The sequence below is a fragment of the Acomys minous genome (assembly GCF_964271855.1).
Source record: "Acomys minous genome assembly, chromosome: 4".
NCBI lineage: Eukaryota > Metazoa > Chordata > Mammalia > Rodentia > Muridae > Acomys > Acomys minous.
Genome location: NC_140486.1, coordinates 51,086,758 through 51,108,675, shown reverse-complemented (window position 1 = coordinate 51,108,675; position 21,918 = coordinate 51,086,758). Strand labels below are relative to the sequence as shown.

Genomic DNA, 21,918 nt, shown 5'->3' with positions numbered 1-21,918 from the left:
ACATGATTGTTGCCTATTGTTGAATGCACTGTGATTATGCTTAAGACTTTCACCTCTCCCAGCACTCGGGAGGCAGAGGCAGGTGAATCTCTGTGAGTTCAAGGCCAGCCTGGTCTACAAAGTGAGTCAAGGACAACTAAGGCTACATAGAGTAACCCTGTCTCGAAAAACTGGAAAAAAAAAAAAAAAAGACTTTCACCTCTTCAGTAACCTACATGCACCTGGTATCTTCCAGAGCTGGGTTGTATCCTTATGCAGTCACCTCTATATAACTTTGCTTGCTCGTCTGTACTGGAGACCAGAATATATTTACCTATAATTATTATACATGTCCCCAGAAGCTTCCAAGAGAACCGAGAGAACGGGGAAAGGGCTTTGCTCAGACTTGAGAGATGTTTCACCTAGAATCCAACTCCATTTGATTGACAGGAGGAGCTGCTCACAAACAAGAAAATAAAGCTCTATTCACTTTGCCCATCACCCCTGTTTGCTAAGTGGATGCTGTGATGCTGAGGTACAACCTACAGTACGTAAAAGGTGACCTCACCAAGTGGCGGAATGTACCTTGCAGTTCTGTGGACTTGTAACAAGCCCCCAGAATCAGCACAACCGACCCCATGTTAGAGGCACCGTTCTGACCTTAAAACCCAGCACATAAGGCTCCACCACCTGCCAAAGTAGGAACAAAGGCCTGATCAATGGAAGACATAGCGTAGTTCCAGGATCCAGGAAAGCCCCTACCAGCACTAGGCCTTGCTTTTCGGCTTCTGTAGCTCTGCTTCTTGCTGACTGAAGTGTGTCAACCAGGATGTGATTTTTGTGCACAAAAGATTTCTGTGAGGATCAGGGCTTTATGACCTGGGCAAGTTTCCATGCAGCCACCTGCCAGTGATAAGAGACTTTCTATTTGGTTTCAAGAGTATCTGTGTGTTCCCAATTGGGATTACCTCATCACACTCTGGAGGCACCAGCAAGATCCCTAGAGCCTGAGACACCGAGGCACTGGCTGCGTCTGGGGCAACAGGATGGAGAAAGGACAGTTCCTAGGAGTGCACACCCTGAGCCGTTCCAGCACCCCAGGAAGTTCGCCCATCTCTGCTCCTGGTACCCTAAAGGCTCCCGAGCCTCTACCCTAAATGGGAAATTACAGAAAGCTGCTGGGGTCTGTCTCCTGCAGAGAGGAGTCAGTTCATGGCGCCTTCTGCCAAGTGCGCTTAGGAAAGGCTGGCCTCAGCCCGGATTCCAGTGTACTGGATCTGTGTGACATATCACTGGAAGCTCTGCTTTACGTCTGTGTAGTGACCACCCTGGGTGTCTTTATGGTAGCCTGTCTGTGGGTCTGTGTGGTTTTGTCAAGTCTGTTGGCTGGAAGGGAGCCGTGACGGGAGGGAGAGGGAGCAATCCTGAGACACTGTTTCAGTGTTGGATGACCCACTGATAGATCTCAGGAACCCCAGGCAGTTCAGGCTGTCTGGAATATGGCGAATGGAAACTCAGGCTAACCTGACCAATTTCCCTACACTGGCCAATGGCTTCCTCTGGAACAAGATCCACTGCTTTGGCTTTGGACCTGTGCCCTCTCCTTGGGGACCTGAATCCTCTTGGTTTGGCCATGTTACCCAGAAAAACCCAAACCTCTGCCTGTTTTCTCAGGCCCCCTGTAGGAAGCTGACTTTTCAGCCCCTTTGAACACCACGCCCGGCTCACCATTCTCTTTTTTTTTTTTAAATCTCCTTAGCCCCTGGAGACAGCCTTTTATCCCCACCAGGCAACCGAGGACTGTTGCCAACAGCTCCTGCACCCTCTTTGTGGCCGAGGAGCAGATGATCAGGCAGGGGACTGCGGTCGGACAGTGCAGCTGTCCTCTCTGCCCAACCTGACTAGGACCCCAACAATGACCAATAGGCCAATTTAGGAAGATTGACAGCAATTACCAGAAAACCTGCCAGTCTGTCTAAGGTAAGTGAGGTAATAATGCAAGAACCCCAAGACTTGCCTGTGGGTTCCTGGAGGGCCTCTGCAAGGCTTACGGGATGTTTACCCCCATAGACCCAGACGTGACAGAAAACCAGCGAGCAACCAATTGCTGCCCTTGTTATGCGGTCTCCCAAGATATTAGCTATATGGGCCCTTCAGAAGTTAGAAGGGTTTGAAGGTATGAACAGGTCCCAAATTATTGAAGGTTTCTCAGAAAGCTTTATAGTAACAGTGACTCTGTAGAAGAAAATCAGAATAAAAGGCTGGCTTGAACAGTAGCTGGGGGAGGGCAGAATCTTCTGGAAAAGAAGAGGCCAGAGAAGGCCCAATGGAGCAAACAGTACACTGGAAAAATGAATGTGCAAATCGGGGCAGGGAAGGATGCCTCCTCCACTTGGGTGAGAACTGGGGGGCAGGGAAGGATGCCTCCTCCACTTGGGTGAGAACTGGGGGGCAGGGAAGGATGCCTCCTCCACTTGGGTGAGAACTGGGGGGCAGGGCTCCGTTCCACTGCGTCCTCAGGAGCCCAGCAAACCTCCCACCTTCAGAACATCTCACCTGAATCTAAACACCTCTCCTCAAAGGCAAGCCCCAACAACCATAAAACAGAAGTTGTCCTTTCCTTTTTTTTTTTTTTTTTTTTTTTGGCAGGTTTTTCATTTATTTCAAGCTGGTCTTGAGCAACTTTGAACTCTGACCCTTTTGTCTCTATTTTCCAAGAGCCAGGAGGCCTATGCCACTGGGCCCCGCTCCCTCATCCTCATCTTCTTTCTCCTTCTAGTTTGTTTGTTTTAGGTTTTTTAAAATTAATTTATTCAGATTACAACTCAGTTGTTATCCCATCACTTATATCCTCCCATTCCTCCCTCACTCCCTTGTTTGTTTGGTTGGTGTTTTTTTGAGACAGGGTTTCTCTGTGTAGCCTTGGCTGTCCTGGGCTCACTTTGTAGACCAGGCTAGCCTCGAACTCCCAGCGATCCACCTGCCTCTGCCTCCTGAGTGCTGGGATTAAAGTCTTGCACCACCACCACCCGGCTCTTCTAGCTATTTTTATTTATTTTTATGTTTTTGGTTTTTCGAGACAGGGTTTCTCTAGGTAGCCTTTGGCTATCCTGGACTTGCTTTGTAGACCAGGCTGGCCTCAAACTCCCAGTGATCCTCCTGCCTCTGCCTCCCGAGTGCTGGGATTAAAGATGTGCACCACCATGCCCGGCTTCTAGTTATTTTTTAATCAGGTTGTTCTGCTCCTTAAGTTTGAGTTCTTCTCCCGTTTCTGGGATGAAGAATCACCAAGCTTTATCCAACTTGAAGCTAGATTTGGCAAGAGCCTTTTAAAGAGGGTCTTAGTTCAGTTCACACCATCACTGTTTTCTTCTTTTTCTTTTCTTTTCTTTTTTTTTTTTTTTTTTTTTTTACTTTTTTTTTTTCCAACATGGGGTTTCTCTGTATAGCCTTGGCTGTCCTGGACCCCACTCTGTAAACCAGGCTGGCCTCAAACTCAGAGATCTGCCTGCCTCTGCCTCCCGAGTGCCACCACACCCAGCTTCGTCATTGTTTTTTCAAGTGCAAAAAGATGGCCCAGCAGGTAAAGATGTCTGCCACTAAGCCCGACCACTCACCCCAGTAACCACATGGCAGGAGATAAGTGGTTCTCCGTTCTCTATTCAAACATAGTGGCACATATGTTCCAACACACACACAAAATTGATAAGTGAGTGAGTGACTGAATGAATGAAATACAAAGTTTTAAGTAATACACATTCCTGGGTCTAGGCACAAACAATGGCCATATTATAGTCATTGAGAATTCAGAGAAATAATTAAAAAATGGGCCATGAGGGATGGGGTACAGGTCAGTGGTAGTGGAGTACTTGCCTACTATATGCAGGCAGCTCGTTGATGGACACACCAGCATTTGGAAGACTAAGGCAGGAGAATTCCCGTGAGTTCCAGGTCAGCCTGAGTTGCAGAATGAGACCTTCTCTCAAAAAGCCAAAGGAAGATGGTTGAAGAGATGAGCTCGGCTCAGCTCACTGACTGGCCTACAGAGAGCCCAGGCTGACTGGCCTACAGAGAGCCCAGGCTGACTGGCCTACAGAGACCCCAGGCTGACTGGCCTACAGAGACCCCAGGCTGACTGGCCTACAGAGACCCCAGGCTGACTGGCCTACAGAGACCCCAGGCTGACTGGCCTACAGAGACCCCAGGCTGACTGGCCTACAGAGACCCCAGGCTGACTGGCCTACAGAGACCCCAGGCTGACTGGCCTACAGAGACCCCAGGCTGACTGGCCTACAGAGACCCCAGGCTCAGTTCCTAGCAACCACAGGGCAGCTCACAGCCATCCGTAACCTCCATGGGCTTCTGTACACATCTGATGCATATACATGCACTTTGGCACATACACAAAATTAAATATTTTTTTTACAGAACAAATATCTTTTTCAGCTGAGCTCAGTGATGCACGCCTGCAATCCCAGCACTTGTGGAGGCAGAGGCAGGCGGATCGCTGTGAGTTCAAGGCCAGCCTAGTCTACAAAGTGAGCCCAGGACAGCCAAGGCTACACAGAGAAACCTTGTCTCGAAAACCAAAAAAAAAAAAAAGAAAAAAAAAGTCCTTCTAAGTCTCATGTGACTGGGAAGATGACTCAGGTGAGGGCATTGAGTTGGAAACTATGAGGCCCAGAGTTCGGATCCTAGCCCTGTACATTAAGGCAGGCGTCCCATAAATGCCTGTAACTCCAGCGCTGAGGAATCTGCTGTATACACAAGCATGCCCACCCAGTCACACTCACCCGAACACATACACTTTGTTTTGTTTTGCTTTTGTTTTTGTTTTTTGAGACCGGGTTTCTCTGTGTAGCCTTGGTCACTTTGTAGACCAGGCTGGCCTCGAACTCACAGAGATCCGCCTGCCTCTGCCTCCCTGAGTGTCAGGATTACAAGCGTGCACCACCTATTTGTTTTGTAAAAAATATTTAATTGTGTGTATATGCCAAAGTGTACATATGTGCATCACATGTGTGCAGGATCCCATGGAAGTTACAGATGGCTGTAACTTTTTTTTTTTTTTTTTGGTTTTTTTGAGACAGGGTCGCTCTGTGTAGCCTTGGCTGCCCTGGACTCGCTTTGTAGACCAGGCTGGCCTCGAACTCACAGTAATCTGCCTGGATGGCTGTAACTTTTCATCTCTAAATTTCATTCCCTTTCCTACAAAAGGAAACTTTGTGTTCGATGCCTATATCATGCCTATAGCAAATGCACACAATTTTTAAAAAATAAAGTGGCCCCTAATATTGCCATCAACTTTTTGGTGGGTGAATGTATGTATGTATGTATGTATGTATGTGTAGGTATGTAATGTATGCGTGCATGCGCAGCCCTGGCTTGAAGTAGACTAGATTCAGCCTCTCTGCCTATGAAGTGCTGACATTAGCTGTCCTGCGGCCAGGGCTCCCGCCTCCTTTTACATATACTATTCCACAGAAATGTGTCCAGTCAGTACATTTGTTTCCAGCTCCTCCAGGGAAAAGTGCTGGGACACGCTTGTTTGTTCACACACATATCTATATAGAGCACAGTCCTAACAACCAAGTGAAACCGGGTAGAGAAACAGGACACGTAGCTGGGGTATGGTGCCACACACCTGTAATTCCAACACTCAGGAGGTGGACGCAAGAGGACCAGGAATTCAAGGCCATCCTTAGCTACACACCAAGTTTAAGGCCAGCCAGAGCTACAGGAGACTTTGTTTCAAAATAAAATAAATTTTGTAAACTGTAAAAATGAACATTTCAAATTTACTTGAACTTTGACCTACAATGGATACCGTATGTAATTTATTTCTTTTCTTTTTTTGTTTGTTTAATTAATTAATTAATTTATTTATTTATTGAGACAGGCTCTTACCCTGTCAGGCTGGCCTAGAACTTACTATGTAGCCCAGGCTGGCATAAAACTGACAGTAATTCTTCTGCCTCAGTCTCCCCAATGCCAGGAATCTGGGCCAGAGTCACCACACCTGGCATTATTCCTCTAATTAGACTGAGGAGAGGAAGCAATGGCTTCTTTGTGCATTGCCCTGTTTTTCTGTAATCACAAGTGAGGGGCAGTCTGCTCCCGAACCAGCAGGGTCACCCCCTGAGCTGCTCACCCGTCCCTGCTGCCCAGCTTTCTGCTTTCAGTTTGATCTAAAACATAGACTTGGCGGTGGGCCAGTTTCCACAGTCCCTGGGGCTTTTCTTTTTTTTTAAACAGGGCCTGCAATGTAGCTCAGGCTGTGCTGGAACTCGGCAATCCTCAGCCTCAGCCTCCCAAGTGCTAGGATCACAGGAGCGGTCCACCACCTCTGGCCTAATCAAATCCTAGTAAATTTTGCTCTAAAAGCTCTACTTTGTCTTTCCCAAAGCTTCCTTTCACACTCCACCCCCTCAAACCCCCCAACCCCCCACCCCCACCCCCACCCCAGGGGAGGCCTCAGAGGGAAGGAACTCACCCAGCTCAGCCCAGCAAGTGCTCCTTTCAATCAGTGAAGGAGTTTTCACCATCCCGGGCCTCTCCCCAGCAACAAGGCTGAACGCTGCCCAAAAGACTGCTCAGGTTGACTTGGCTGGCTATTATCTCTGTCCTTAGGAGATAAAGAACCAGCCCACAGGACAAGGGTCAAAGATAAATAAAATGGGAACACTAAGAAACATAGAGACCTTGGCCCCATTCAGTCTGCGTCCCGGAGCGGTGCCCACTTTCCTCCCACAGATGTCTTATAGTTTATTAAAACAGAGTCCTGAACAACTTTGCTTTCCCCCCGCCCCACCCCGAGAATTGAACCCCAGGCTTTCAAATGCTAGGCAACTGCTTTTCACTGTTTTCTCCTAGCTCCTCTTTATTTTTATTTTTGAGACAGAAACTCAAAATATTTTCCCTAAACTGGCCTCGAACTCCCAATCCTCCCACTTAAACTCTTGAGCGGCTGGGGTTACAATACTATGCCATACTGAGCTTTGGAGACACTGTTTTGCGAGACAGGGTTTCTCTGTGTAGCCCTGGCTGCCCTGGCATTTTCTTTGTAGACCAAGCTGGCCTCTAACTCACAGAGACCCAGCTGCCTCTGCCCCCTTTTGAGTGCTGGGATTAAAGGTGTTTACCACCCTTGCTGCCTTTCAGTGCTAATTACAGGTATAAATCACAGACAAGTCTTTTTTTTTATGCAAAGTGATTATTTTATAATCCTCTCACTCACTAAATAGCTCAGAATGAACGGGTGTTCCTAAGATTATCTCCTGAGTGTGTTTGTTCAGACCTGTAACACCAGGATGTTGAGGCAGGAGGAGGGACTGGTGTGAGTTCAAGGTCAACCTGGGCTACATAGCTCCAGAACCAGCCAGAGATACATAGCAAAACTGTCTCTAAAAGCAAAAAACAAACAAACAAACAAACAAAAACAAAAACAAAAGAAAACTCAAAAATTAACCTATTTAGTTTTCTTGTTTTGGGTTTTTGTTTCTGTGCAGTGGTTTCTTAAAACCTGAGTAACCTATAAAATACAAGAAATGATTCTCTGGCCTGTGCTCATATTAGTAACTGTCTTTCAGAGCAAGGGCCCAGGTGACTCACATCTGTGAAGCCACTAAATTTTCTCCCTCTAGGGACACTAGAGAGACACTTGTATTATAAATTAAAAATAGCCAAAGCATGTTAAACTATTTTTCCACTTTTGCCTGATTAAAAATCTCCAATAATTATTATAAAATAAAAGGGAGCCAGGCCCTGGGGTGGGCACTGGAGATCCAGGCATCTCACAACCACGGCTGCCCAAGCTCAGCTTGCAAGCTCTCTCAGGAGCCTGCTGTCTGCCCCTTGCAGGAGGCGTGCAGTAGGACTGTGCTCCAGCCGGAGGCTCTGGGAAGAAGCTCCGGGAGCCTCATGACTTTTTATCATTAGGTTCCTTCCTGGTGCTTTGTTTTCCTGTGATAATCTAATCTGTCAGTTGGTGGGGTGGGGTGAGTTGGAAGGAGACCAGGATGGCAGAGGCACCAGTGTGTGTGTGTGTGTGTATGTGTGTGTGTGTGTGTATGTGTGTGTGTGATGTGTATGTGTGTGGTCTGTATATGTGGTGTGTGCATAGGGGGTAAATATACATGAGGCATGTGTGCGTGTGTGTGTGTGTATGTGTGTGTGTGTGTAGTAAATATGTGTTTGTGTAATATGTGTAGTGTGTAGTGTGTGTAGAGTGTGTGGTATGTATATGGATATGTGTGTGGATGTGTTCTGTATGTATAGGGGTGAATATATGTATGTGGTGTGTGTAATATGTGTGGTATGTGGATATATGTGTGTGTGGTATGTGTAGGGTATGTGTAGCATGTGTATATGTATGTGTGTGTATAAGCGTGAATATATGTGTGTGGTGTGTGTGTAAGGGGGTGAATGTGTGTGTGATGTATATATGTGTGGTGTGTGTGTGTGTGTGTGATGTACATATGTGTAGTATGTGTGTGGCATACACACACTAATTTCAGGATGCTGTGTTGTTATTTGGACATGGATATGTACTTCTGTGTTGCTATTTAGACATGGCTATGTAGTACCATGTTGTTCATACGTGGCTAAGAAGCACTGGCTGGCCTAGAACTCTGCATCCTCCTCCTCAACTACCGAAACTGGGCTTACAAACATATGTTACCACACTTAGCAGAATCTTAAACCTAAAACACTCTAACCTATTGAAAACTTAGGGTGAGGGGTGGGAAGATGGCTTAGCTGGTAAAGCGCTTGCTGCCCTAATGGGAAGACCAGAGGGAGAACCCTCAGCAGCTACATAAATGCCGGGCAGATGCAGGGCCCTCCCTGTAATCCCAGCACACAGGAGATGGAGATGGGGTCTCCCTGAAGTGAGCTAACTATTCCAGTCATTCAGCAAGCTCTGGTTTCAAGTGTGTGTCGTGCCTCAAGCCTGCCTATGGTGGCGCACGCCTTTAATCCCAGCACTCAGAGGCAGAGGCAGGCGGTTCTCTGAATTTGAGGGCAGTCTGGTCTACAGAGTGAGTTCCAGGACAGCCAAGGCTACAGTGAAACCACACACATACACAAAAGAAGTGTGTGTCCTGGGCCTGGAGAGATGGCTCAGAGGTTAAGAGCACTGCCTGCTCTTCCAAAGGTCCTGAGTTCAATTCCCGGCAACTGCATGGTGGCTCACAACCATCTATAATGAGATCTGGTGCCCTCTTCTGGTGTGCAGGCATAATACTGTATAAATAATAAACAAAACAAACAAAAAAAGGCTGGGCTTGGTGGCGCACACCTTCAATCCCAGCGCTTGGGAGGCAGAGGCAGGTGGATCACTGTGAGTTGAGGCCAGCCTGGTCTACAAGGCAAGTCTAGGACAGTCAAGGCTACACAGAGAAACCCTGTCTGGGGGAGGGGGATGAAGAAGTGTGTGTCCTGCCTTATTATACAAGGTGGAAAGCACTCAAGAAAGATACCCAACATGGTCTCCACACATATGCACATCTGTGGACATGCACCCACACACACATGTATGCACTCCTTATACACACATAAGGGAAGGAAGGAAGGAAGGGAGGGAGGGAGGGAGGGAGGAAGTTCCCAAGAAAGTAACAGCAGAGTCCATGGTGGGTCATGACCAGGTCACGTGGCACACAGGACCCTCCCCTGCATGAGGGAATAACTCTCCTGTTGGAGTAAGGGGCTCCTTACTGGCTCAGCCTGAGATACACTCAAAAACAGTCCATCTCAACAAAGATGGCCTCAGTCTCTATCCAGGTCTCCCCAAAGGACCCTGAAAAGCCCAGCAGGGAAGCAACACTGTGGAATTCCTCCCCCAGGGCTCTTCCCACTCTCAGGAGTTCTTTCTCCCATTTCCTTAACAAATCTATGTTCACTTCGCTCGCTCCTTGTGTTCATTTTCCTTATTTTTCCTGAGCAGGAGACAAGGACCTCAGAAGGCCCTGGCTCTGGTGGCTTTGCTGCCTGTCAAGCATCCTGAACCGCAGCTCTCTGCCTGACCGTTCACCCAAAGCTGAGGGAGTCTCCATCTCTCTCAAAGAACTCACCTTTGAACTCAAGGTGATTCTCCTGCCTCAAGGCAATCAAACCAAGTCATAGAAAAGAAGAACCACTTTCCCTCATTCTCTTCAGGTCTCAGGGTGTCATTCTGTGTAGCTTGATGTGAGAGGCAGGACAGATGGCAGCAAAGCTTCCACGCCCACACACACATGCACACACACACACACACACACACACACACACACACAGGCATCACCATCATCATCATCATCGTAACAACAACAAAAATATGCCAGCAACACTGGTCAAGAAAATAAAAACACCAAATTACAAGTTTCAGATGGGAAAGGGGGGGTCTTACACCGCTACCCCACCCCCAAAGTCTCCCAACAGTACTGAATATGCCCACTCACTTCTTTGTTGTCTTAAGAGTGAGGAAAGTGAGCCGGGTGGTGGCACACACCTTTAATCCCAGCACTCGGGAGGTAGAGGCTAGGGGATCCCTGTGAGTTCGAGGCCAGCATGGTCTACAATGCTAGTCCAGGACAGCCAAGACTACACAGAGAAACCCTGTCTCGAAGGAGAGGGAGAAGAAGAAGAAGAAGAAGAAGAAGAAGAAGAAGAAGAAGAAGAAGAAGAAGAAGGGAAGGAAGGAAGGAAGAAAGAAAGAAAGAAAGAAAGAAAAAAGTAAGGAAAGTGCTGGAGTTTACCCACAAAAAATTAGCCCAGGCTGAGTGTGTAGTGACAGGACGTGCATTTAGCATGTGTGAGGCATCTGACTCAGGCCCTAGCACACCGCAACAGGAACAGAAACCGCCTATGCTTACATCTAGGGCACCACACAATTTCACAGGAGGGAAGTGGGCAAAGTGAAACCCACAGAGAAAAGATGCTGGGGGAAAGCCCCTCGGGTAAGCGAGGCTTTGGACGCAGTCTGACCTGCAGTCAGCGTGGCTGCTCCAGACTCTGAGAAGGCTAAGAAGGGAAACGTGGGTCCTAAGGTGGAGAGGACAAGGACTTGCCAGGGCTCTTGTTCTCGCTGCTGACTAAGGGGATGACAACCACTGCTGAGAGGGCACCAGCTTCCAGAGGCTCCGCCATAGGTGGCAGCAGAGAGCCAGCAAGAGGTTGTAAGGAAAGTGGCAAGCTCCTGAAAACACATCCCTTCCCAGCCTTGCATAGAACACCCAGGAGTGAGAAGGGATGTCAGTGAAGGTTGGGTGGAAAGCATCGCCTCATCAGGATGAGCCCCCATTGGCTGACTGCTCCGGGGAAAGCTTGCCTTTAATTCTCTGCAGTCACAAACACCATGTATGCGAGATGCCTCCTTCCCTCAACGCCTCTTGTTTTCAAATCAGGAAAATGAGAGGCAGGCAGATCGCTGTGAGTTCGAGGCCAGCCTAGTCTACACAGCAAGTCCAGGACAGCCAAGGCTAACACAGAGAGACCCTGTCTCAAAAAACAAAAACAAAAAACAAACAAAAAAAATCAGGAAAATGGGTACCTGGGGGAATGACAGACCTTATTCTCACACTTGTTTTTCTTTTCCTTTTCCTCTTCCCTCCTTCCTTCCTTTGTTTTTTTTGAGACAGAATTTTTCTGTGTAATAGCCCTGGCTGTCCTGGAACTCTCTTTGTAGACCAAGAGAGATCCACCTGCCTCTGCCTGCTGGGATTAGAGGCGTGCACCACCCCACCTTGCTGCAGCAAATTCTTAATCTTGTTCTAAGCTTGCAGTGGAATTGCCAGAGGGACTAAGACTAAAAAGAATTAGCAAAACCCAAAACATTCTGAGAAAGAATGCAGGGCGTTGTGGCACACGCTTTTGGTTCTAGTACTTGGGAGGCAGAGGCAGGCAGATCTTCGTCTGTTGGTGTTTTATTTTTATTATTACTTTATTTCTATGTGCATGAGTGTTTGGCCCGCATGAATGTCTGTTCAGCAGGTGCACGCAGTGGCTGCAGAAGCTGGAGAGAGTACGGGATCCCCTGGGACTGGAATTACAGAGGGCTGGGAGTCACCGTATGGGTGCTGGGAATAGAACCTGGGTTCTTTGCCAGGACAGCAAATGCTCTTAACAGGGCTCGAGAGATGGCTCAGTGGTTAAGATCACTGTCTGCTCTTACAGAGGTCCTGAGTTCAATTCCCAGCAACCACATGGTGGCTCACAACCATCTGTAATGTGATCTGGCGCCCTCTTCTGGCACGTAAGTGTACATGCAGATAGAATACTCAAACATAAAAATAAATAAATATTAAAACAAATGCTCTTAACCACTGACCCATCTCATCTCTCCAGTCTCGTCTTGGTTGTTTGTTTTGAATTTGTATGTTTGTTTTTGAGACAGGGTCTCTTTATATAGCCCTTTATGTAACCACTATGTAGACAAGCTTAGCTCACAGAGATCCACTACCTCTGCCTCCTGGTCATTGGGATTAAAGGTATGTGCTTGGAGATGCTAAAAATTGTAAATCTGGGCCAGGCGGTGGTGGTGCACATCTTTAATCCCAGCACTTGGGAGGCAGAGGCAGGTGGATCTCTGTGAGTTCGAGGCCAGCCTGATCTACAAAGTGAGTCCAGGACAGTCAAGGCTACACAGAGAAGCCCTGTCTCAAAATAAATAAATAAATAAATAAATCTGAGAAAGATTGGGAAGAAACAGCCTTTGGTTTTTGTTTGTTTTCTTTTAACAACTAATTTTCTAAAAGTTACCTTCATAAACTGCATCCTCCCTTCCCCCCCACCCCCAAAACCTGCCATAGGGCATCCTCATTTGTAAAAAGGCAAGTAAACAAGATCAAGCAAACGCCCAAGCTTGAGGTTTGCACTCTGTGTTGACTCGAGGACTCAGTAGCCCTGTCTCCCCCTTATGAAGAGACCAAGGACAAAGGGTTAGAGGCTCCAAAAGCTTCACGTAGTGATTAAACCATGGGAAGTGGGCACAGTTTAAGAGACTGATATTCTCACGACATGTAAAAGCTGTTAATGCTGGGGCAGGGGCCGGAGCCGGGGTTGGGGTGGGGGCCGGGGCCGGGGTCAGCAAGATGGCTCAGCCAGTAAAGGCGCTTGCCACCAAGCCTGGCAAACCGAAGTTTGCTCTTCAAGCCCTTCATGGTGGGAAAAGAGAACCCACTCCCTTGGACTGCTCTCTTGACCTCCACATGTGCACACTGACATGTACATACACACACGTACACACATACACAAAGAAAGAAATGCAACACTTTTTAAAATAGCTGTTACCTCTTACCTAAGAGCTAGTCTCCAAATAAAAACCAAAATCCACGCTCAGTGAAAATACTGAGCCAACTGAGGAGGGTGCCATCGCTCCAGACCGTAGGGAATCTAGTTACAGTCACGGGGTAGCCAAGAATGAGGTGCTGACCCTGCTTGCTCTACTTCCCCAGTGTTGGGATTGTAAGCAGGCACCACTGTGCTTTGTTTATGAAGTGCTGGAGATCGAACGGGGGCAGCCAGCAATCCTACTGACCAAACCACACCCCCAGCTCTTACGCAGCTTTTAAGTGGTGGGATACTGGGAAATTATCATTTGTTGTTGGTTCCATAATGGTTCAAAAGCAGCAATACTTAGTGAACTAGGTAAAAAACACCAGCTGATTTGCTTTTTCTCTGATGTGACCCACACTTGAGACACCTCCCATAATGTATCCTTGGCTGTCCTAGACTCACTCTGTAGACCAGGCTGACCTGGAACTCACAGAGATCCTCCTGCCTCTGCCCGGTACCCCCTACCCCTAGTGCTGGGATTAAAGGCGTGCTCGAGGCCTGTTTCAACTCGGTCTAGACTGTAGCCAGCAGTTTCCCAACCTGTTGGTATCTGTGGGGAAATCTTTAAGCAGAAATTCTACAACAGAGTGAGCTAATGATACAAAACAGAACTAGACACCAAAATCCTCTGGAGAAAATAAGTTTTGCTTTGATGAATTATGCTGTGAGAGTGAGGCCAAGCCTTACTCACTCTGGTCGTCTTTCTCTGGCGTCTCGGAGACCCTTTGTCTTCAGCACCTCTGCCTCAGTCGGCTGCTGTGTTCCATGTGGCTGTCGCTGCTGTTCATGGTGTTTATGTCAAGCTGCCGACCATGCAGACGTGGCTTCCCCTAGGACCAGAAATACAACGGAAGAAGCTTGCTCCCTTGTACAAAGCTCCCTAATGGTTTATTGCATTTGTTGAGCACCTGCAATGTGCCAGGGACTTTTCATAGACTGGAAGTTCCCAAACTTTCTCTATTCAAGGAACTCATAGAGTCTCGGGAATTTTCCACTGTGTTCTGAGGCCAAAAGAAAGAAACACCTTCACAGGGTCGGGAAGCTGACTCAGAGGGCAAAGGAGCTTTTGGGGGGATAGGTTTTGTTGTTCCTTTGCTAATTTGGGTTTGGTCTGGGGGTTTTATTTTATTTCTTATGTGTATGGATGTTTCGCTGGAGTGTTCTCTATGCAAGATATGTGTGCCTGCTGGAGGGGGACGGAAGGTGGCATTGCATTTCCTTGAAGCTGGCATTACACACAGTTGTGAGGCACCATGTGGGATCTGTGAATCAGACTCACCGAGTGGCCCTCAGAACCCCCGAGCCATCTCTACCAGACACCCAGTATTCTGGGCTTCGGTAATCATCGTTCCTCATTTTCCTTTGTAACTTCACCGTGTAAATTCTCACGTCGGCAAATGCTATTTGGTTTCAGCAAGAAACACTCCCCTCAGGCATTGCCTGACAGGCCCTCGGTCCAGCTGTCATCAGACTGCTCTCCTCAGACACACCCAACACTTACTGGCTAAATTGCTTCTTAAGAAACTACACAAAGGCAGGTGTGGTGGAGCGCACCCAAATTCCCAGTGCTTGGGAGCAAGGTGGAGTCTCCAGACTTCAAAGCCAGGCTCGGTGTGGTGACCCATGCCTTTAATCCCAGCAGGCAGGAGGCAGAGGCAGGTGGAATTCCGAGTTCCGGGCCATCCTTGGCTACATAGCCTCAGCCTACACCAGTGGTTCTCACCCTGTGGGTCATGACCCCGTGGACAAACCTCTAGCTCCAAAAATATTCACATCACAGTTCATAACAGCAGCAAAGTTATCCCTGTTTCACTGAAATACTTTTATAGATGGCGGCTCCCAACAACATGAGGAGCTAACTGTATTAAAGGGCTGCAGCATCAGGAAGGTTGAAAACCACCGAGCTAAGTGATATGAGATTCTTCCTCAATGAGAGAAAGACAGAAGTTAAAACTCTGTACCTAGGGGCTGGAGAGATGGCTCAGTGGTTAAGAGCACCGCCTGCCTTGGCTGTCCTGGACTCTCTTTGTAGACCAGGCTGGCCTTGAACTCACAGAGATCCACCTGCCTCCGCCTCCCGAGTGCTGGGATTAAAGGTGTGTGCCACCACGCCCAGCCTCACTCTTAAAAGTTTTTAAAAGCTGTCGTAAATAGTGTTTTCCTGACTTATTTCTCAGCGTTAAAAGAAAGCCAAAGTATGGTAAAGATACTGATAGAAGCTGGGTATATGCCTTCCACGTCCTAGCACGTGGAAGGCAGAGACAGGTGGATCAGAAGTTCAAGGTCATCTTCAGCTACTTCATGAGTTCCAAGCTAGTCATGAGACTGGCCCAACCCAAAAAGAAGAGGAGATGGGGCTGGAGAGATGACTCAGAGGTTAAGGGCACTGACTGCTCCTCCAGAGGTCCTGAGTTCAATTCCCAGAAACCACATGGTAACCCGCCACCATCTAGAATGAGATCTGGTGCCCTCTTCTGGCAGGCAGATGTACATGCAGGCAGAGCACTGAATTCATAAGTAAGTGTTTGAGGGGAAAAGGTGTTGTCTTCCAGCGCTGGTGATCTGAGTTTGATGCCTGGAATCCACAGGGTGGAAGGAAAGAACGGAGTCTACAAGTTTCCTCTGGCCTCCATGCATGCACCCTTCTACCCCGCCCCCCAATCTATATTATTTTTAATCTTAAAGAAGAAAATGAAAGCTGGGAGCAGTGGCTCACATCTGTAATCCCAGCACGTGGGAGGCAGAGGCCTGTGAATCTCTGTGAGTTTGAAGCCAGTCTGTTCTACCTAGTGAGGTCCAGGGTGGCCAGGGCTATAGGAAGAAACTCTGTCTCCATAAACAAACAGACAAATAAATTTGGAGACGGCTCAGTAGTTAAATTCTAAGAGTGTGGGTTGCTCTTTCAGAAGACGAGGACGTGGACCTGGGTTTGAGTCTCAGCACCCACATGGTGGCTCACAACTATCTGTAATGCTAGTTTTAGGGGACCTGATGTCTTCTTCTGGCCTCTTTGGGCACCCATACACACAGCATCACACACACACACACACACACACACACACACACACACACAAAAACAAAGCAAAAAGATGTATTTAATAAGTAAACACAACCTCAGAAATATCAAAGGAGACTCCTCAAGATACTAAGAAGTCACACAATGGCGCAGTGGTGATTGTAAGGGCTGTGCTGTATAGACCCTCTCCAATAAACATCAGGGTCCCCGGGAAGTGGAGAAAGGTTTTTCTCAAGGACTGTGGAGAGTCACTTCTGCGTAGTGGAATGAACATGAACAGATGACGTGGGACGCACGCGAGTTTCCCAGGGAATTCTACTAGTAGAGGTGCCAACTTAGAAGGAAAAGCACTGTGGACCTTTGGAAATCTGCTAACAGGAATCAGGCAGCAAACCATGCAGAGGTTCAGGCCTTGAATCCTGACACTCGAGATTCCAAAGGCTGTGGCAGGAGCTCTAATTCAAGGAGCACTTGGGATACAATTACTGTCTCAAGGGGAGGGGGAGAGAGAGAGACAGACAGACAGACAGACAGACTATGAATGAGAGTTGGCGCTCGGCTAGGTGACTCACGCTTGTAACCCCAGCACTTAGCAGGGAGTGACGAAAGAGCGTTGTGAGCTCAAGGACAGCTACATAGTGAGCACCAGCCTATATATACTACTTGTGGCCCTTCCTAAAAGAACAAGAATAAACCAGGCCGACTGACACGCAGTGTGATAAAATATAGATTCATTATGTAAAAGTTCATAGGCACAGCTAGAGGTGACAACCCTGGCACTTGGGAGACGAACACTGGAGGTTCAGGAATTCAAGGCCGTCTTCAGTTTCCTAGCAAGTTTCAGGCTAGCCTGGGTTACATAAGACATCCTGACTCAAACAAGTAAGCAAAAATAAGACAAACCATGGTAGAGGAACAATAGCACAATCCCATGTTTTAAGTTATATATGCACAAACTAAACATGGTGGCACACACAACCACGACTTTCTGGAGGCTGGGGTAGAAGGATTACAAATCCGAGGACGCCCCAAGCCACATAGTGAAACCCATTTCCAAAAGGCAGCAACAGGACTGGAGAGATGGCTCAGTGGGTAAAGCAAATTCTGGGTTCAAGTGAGAGACCCCGCCTCAATTTATAATGTGGCAAGCTACTACTGAGTGAGGAAAACTGTCCTTCTGTTTCGAAGGTCCCGCCTCTCCCAGGACTGCCACTGTCCAGGCAGAGAAGGGCGGAACGCGGAACCCAGATCCAGGCCGGAAGATCTCCAGGTCAGCTGGAGGCGCAGGAGAAAAGGACTTGTCCTGGCAGTGTGGAGCTCAGGGATGCAAACCCTATGCCAGGCGGCAACAAGGCCCCAGCCTGGCTCTGGCCAGTCAGTGGCTGGTTCAAGGCGCACGCCTTTAGTCCCAGCACTCGGGAGGCAGAGGCAGGCAGATCTCTGTGAGTTTGAGGCCAGCTTGGTCTACAAAGTGAGTCCAGGACAGCCAAGGCTATACAGAGAAACCCTGTCTTTAAAAACCAAAACAGCAGAGGCAGGCGGATCTCTGTGAGTTCGAGGCCAGCCTGGTCTACAAAGCGAGTCTAGGACAGCCAAGGCTACACAGAGAAACCCTGTCTGGAAAAATGAGAAAAAGAAAGAAAGAAAGAAAGAAATGAAATGAAATGAAATGAAAAGCAAAAACAAAAAACAAAAAAACCAACCAAAGAAACAAACAAAACAATCAGTAAAGGAGTCTTGGGGGCTCCAAAACCGAGAGGCCGTGGTGGGAGCTCGGTTTGGCTCCAGCTGACAGACTGCCACTCACCTTTGAAGATGGATGGTGCAGTAGAGGGATCCCAGCAGCAGCTCCAGATGGTCCGCATCCATCCAACGGTCAATCCTTTACGGAGGAGGGAAGCCCTTCCGTTCCCAGAATAAATGACGATCTTTGGTGAACTAGATGGTGGTGCCCCACACCCCACACCTCCGTCTTTATTTCATGTAAAAGAGGGACTTATACACTTTGGGCAGTGGGAGGGGCTTCAGGGGTGAATGCGTTTGATTGGCTGGGGCTGGGAGCACCAGGGCTACTTCATTTACATGCAGCAGCGCAGTCCTATCATAAGAAGGGGAATCCTACGCTGGGTGGGATGGGGGAAGAACTCCAGGTGTTACAGGTATGGAGAAAGGTCATTAGCTGAAAGCTAAGGTACCAAAACAGCTAATTAGCATGGGGGAGGGCATTTCCAGGACTCCCCACGTGCACACTGAATAGGTTTCTTAGAGGCAGGGTTGGGCCGCTAATCTCCCTGAGGGCTATGTGACACTCCTTAGAGGGTCTGGGGTTTTCCCAGTTCAGGGGGAGCGGAGGGAACCATGCTGAGGAAGGGAGTCCAGCATTTTAGCACCGATCTCAGGGGCCCTTCTGGTAATGCCAGACTTCAACCTTAACAGCAGGGTCCAACAGAAAACGCCCAATATTAACCTTTGACCTCCAAATACACATGCACATATGTGCATGCATACTTGTGCACGTATATGTGAATGTGCACACACAAAAATTATATATATTACATACATATATGTGTGAATATGTGCAGAGAAAATAATGTACGCTAAACTGTCCATAATTATTACTTACAGGGAGTAGGACAGAAAAACTCGTGTTTATTATATACTTCAATTTCAGGTTTTGTTTGTTTGTTTGTTTTTGTTTTTTTGGTTAACAAAACAAAAATCACTTAAAAAAACACATTTTTGTGTATGCACTAGTTACCTACTTGATAGATAGTAAAACTATGTTTTGTATATACAAATACACAGTACACCACAAGCTTTTTAGAGACAGTCTGCAAACTTGACAATGTACCTACCTCAGAGAGACTCTTAAATAAAGGCAAAAATCCCAGGCCTGGCAACAAAAGCCTGTTATACCACAATGTGCCACTAGGTGGCAGGCCCCACCCAGCTACGGCCGTTCCTCCCAGTGAGTCCTATAAGCATCCATCTGAGCAGAGCCCGAGTTCCTCCTGTGTAGAATTATCTCTTGACTTTTCCTGAACGTGTAAGTGTGGCCTGCTGGCACTTTTTTTTTTTTTTTTTTGGCAATGTGTTTGGAATGGATAGATAGATGCATTTATGCATCTGTCTCTGCAAAGGACTAAAATCTCACAATCAGTGTCATAAGCACTCTCCTTGAAAAACTGGAAAGGAAGGTCTTTCTGCCAAGCCTGTCAGTTACCCGAATTTTCAAAACAGAATCCACATGGTAGGAGAAAAGAGGCTCCCTCCCACACGTTGCCCTCTGACCTCCACAAGCACTCTGTGTCATAGCTTCACACACAAATAAATAAATGAATGAATAAGTATAAAAAAAATAATACACAGCTGGGTGGTGGTAGTGCATGCATTTAATCCCAGCACAGGCAGGGATTTAATCGCAAGGAGGCAGAGGCAGATGAATCTCTGTGAGTTCAAGGCCAGCCTGGTCTACAAATCATGTTCTAGGACAGCCAGGGGGTGGTTATATAGAGAAACCCTGTCTTGAAAAAAAATTAATTATCAATAGTAAATAATAAATTAAAAAAAAAACAAGTCAGGTGTCTAATCCAGCACTCTAGAAACAGAGGCAGGTGGGTCTCTGTCGAGAGCTGCGATGTTGCCACGCCTAAAGATGGCACTGACTTCCGCCTTCCACCCTCCCAACGGTGAGTGCTTTCCCTAGTAAACAAGTCCTTATATGGCTATCAGCACGGGCATCAAGCCTTACGGCTCCGTGACTCATTTCAGACTTATGGGGAGGCTACACATGGCTCTCCCTGATTGGCTCTTGCTGAGGGTATAAGCCTTTGCCTGCCTGGGGGCGGGGCCATTCTCCACCAAGCAAAGCTGTTGAAGATTCATTCCTGAGTAAACCGTCTTGAGAAGGAACCTGGTTGTCTTGAGTCTTATTCCTGCTGGTCAGGAAGGGCACGGACAGGTCTCTGTGAGTTCAAAGCCAGCCTGGTCTATATAGCAAGTTGCAGGCCAGCTAGGGCCACATAGTGAGACCTGTTTCAAGAACAAAAACAAACAAACAAACAAACAAACCCACGATTAATAAAGAAATAACGGAAGAAACACTGAAGAGGGCTGAAGGTGCAACTAGGTCCATAGGGTTCTTTCTGGAACGCAGGGAGCCCTGCATCTCACACACTGCACTGGCCTAAAATCCCAGTGTAGACAACTGAGAAGTTCCGTGTCATACCCACTGTCCACAGGTAGGACTGTGGGGGAACCAGAAAAGAAGCTTTAGAAGGCTGAACTGAGAGACCTTACTTCCGGTGAGCCCCTCCCCCACCCGGCCCAGACACCACCCACCCTTCCTAGGCTAGCCTCTGCCACCGGGGTGCCTCCCTGAGCTGGAAGGAGTGACAACGTCTTTGGGAAGGTCCCTGTGTGGCCAGAAATGGCAAGCCCCAGACCTCAGCAGAGTCCAGGTTAGTGAAGCACGCACACCTGCCAACCGGAAGAGTCAGGAATTGCACTCATCGCCCTGTGTACCCAGCCCACGCTGGCCTGAGTGCTCAACAGACCCCTGACTCTTGCCCATGGTGAAGGTCTCTTTCCCTCCCTGCACCGGAACCCTGGGCTGAAGGGGGAGAAGGTGGACTAACCTTCTCGGAACTCGGAACTCCCTCAGTGTCTCCTCTCTCAAGACTATGTGTGAAGCCTCATTCTCCACCGCTTCCCGCTCATCTAATTAGCTGAGAAATTCTCTCTCTCCTCTGGCTTTCTCCAGTCGCCTTCTTGACCTTGCCTCACACGCTCCCTTTTTTGCTCTTCCTCCACTTGCTCCACAGTCCTAGTGGCCACTGTGAGAACAGATCCCCCACAAGGAACATAGGAAAGAAACGGGGAACCGCCCAGGGCTTGGGAAGGCTAGTGACTGTACAGGAGGATAGAGCACAGGTTTGCGGGGTGGGGGACCGTGGTGGTGGGGTGACCCGCCATGCTGACTTACTCCAGATCATCCTTGCAGCACTGACAGTTTGCAGCACCCATCTCTGGAGAAGCAGGGCGGTGCCATCTGGCCTGGCTGAGCCACCATGCACTGTGTGACCCTGGATAAGTCTCCTTTTGCTGGATCTCAGCTGCTCCCTGTAAAACGGGACGCAACATAAATGGCCCCTGGGCATCAGGCTTCCCACCTGTGGTCCAGCCCTCACTGATGGCAGCCCTGTGCTTCCCTAGGAACACCCTAGGAAATCCCATCATCCTTGAATGCTGGAGGTGTTTGGGGGGTTTTGTGGCCACACTGTTTTTTTGTTTTTGTTTTTTTTTTGAGCTCTGTGAATGCCTTTCAGGGGCATTTGCATTTACTCCCTGTGTCACATGCATACCTTCTCCCCTGCAGTGAATTATAGGTGGCCACACACCTTAGCGCCTATCCTACTAGGCGCTGAGCCACTGGAAGCAGATAGCAAGACCTACAGCTCAGCAAGGGTTAAAGCCTCGTACATACCTGGAGCACATAATTTTTATTTATTTATTTATTTATTTATTTATTTATTTATTTTCCAAGACAGGGTTTCTCTGTGTAGCCTTGGCTGTCCTGGACTCACTTTGTAGACCAGGCTGGCCTTGAATTC

General features: G+C 48.0%; 1 protein-coding gene across 1 annotated transcript in view; it reads right to left on the bottom strand.

The window, feature by feature from the left end:
- FAM13B (family with sequence similarity 13 member B) overlaps positions 1-14,180 on the bottom strand; it is an 86,702-nt gene extending 72,522 nt beyond the window's left edge. Inside the window, exon 1 of the mRNA XM_084780039.1 lies at positions 13,982-14,180. The gene's annotated coding sequence lies outside the window, so the exon portion shown is untranslated. The remainder of the gene's footprint in view (positions 1-13,981) is intronic.
- Between the last annotated feature and the right edge of the window lie 7,738 nt (positions 14,181-21,918).